The sequence below is a fragment of the Trichinella spiralis genome (genome assembly GCF_000181795.1).
Source record: "Trichinella spiralis strain ISS 195 chromosome Unknown Scfld4, whole genome shotgun sequence".
Taxonomy (NCBI): domain Eukaryota; kingdom Metazoa; phylum Nematoda; class Enoplea; order Trichinellida; family Trichinellidae; genus Trichinella; species Trichinella spiralis.
Window position 1 is genome coordinate 4,951,597 of NW_003526943.1, and position 1,347 is coordinate 4,952,943.

The window sequence follows — 1,347 nt, forward strand, 5'->3', positions numbered from 1 at the left end:
AAATTTTCGATTGTGACCGATAAGTGAAGGCAAATTAGATATACGGTCTAGTATTCGATTCAACACAATTTATTGTGTTAGTTCAATTTGACGTAAAGGCGTTAAGTGGAGTTCCCGGTGTGGCTTGACTTATGACAAAGAGTAAGAATGAATTGGATTATTCTGTATAATAGCAACAGAATACATTAAAACAATTGACCAGGTATGGAGTCGCTATGCATTCTGCCACGGTAGCAGTTAAAGTTACCCTCAATGTTCCAAATGTGGTACCAGTAAGTATTGAAATTATTCTTGGTTTGGATTCTGCTACTTTTCATATATTTGATCATATATTTTTGGTGTGTTCTGTTCAATATTTCACAACGACAATGATGATTTGAAACGACCAGCAGAAAGAGCTATGCACTGATAATCAACCAACAGTCATTGATTCAAAAGAGGATATACATTTGAGAAAATTCTAACAGCAAAATTCCTTATTAAGAACAGCATCACCGACATGGTACAAATCGTGGATCAGTTCATAGAACAGGATTTTGTTTATGAGTTGGAAATATGTTCCAAAAAGAAGTCGGAATGTTCTTGGAATAATATCTTGTCATTCGAATATGCCAATCGCACTTACTTTTTGACCAATAATAATAACATTACCTATCGCATATGAAAAAAATGAAAAATTAAATGCTACCTTCAAATGTGACAAGTAGGTACAACAATAAAAACATAGAGAAATTTTTTTTTCAAATTTTGCAACAAACTCATGTAATGCTTTTTTTTTATTTTTCATCATCGATAATTATTTTTTACAAAACCGCCTTCCAATAGACAGAGAGAAATTTGCATTGTTCGATTCAGCATGCATATTTTCCCAAAAGATCACACTAGTGCACACAGAAATGAAACGAACAGCAATAAATCCCGACTGGGTGGGCAAAGTAAGAAATAATGGATAATAAGGTAAAATAAATTTGGAAATATAAAATTAAAAATATAAAAAAAAAACTCTGGACAAATCCACCGGGGGAAAAATATAAAAAACTTGGCCACACAAGTCAAATTGTGTATATTTCATTGGGGGGGGAAAAAACAAAAAATCCACCCTTATTTATTAAAAAAAATGGGTTATAAAAAAAAAAAACCGTTAGCCAAAATTTTTAAAAAAGTGGGAATATTATTACAGAAAAAAAGGGAGTTCCTTTGGAAAAAGGGGCGTGGATGAAATTTTTTGGAAAAAACAAAATTTGGGAATGGGGGTTTTTTTTTTTCTCGCCCCCCCCGTGGGTTGTCCTTCCCCAAAAAAAAAAATCCCAAAAAAACATGCCCCACAAATGGGGAAAAAAAAAAAAA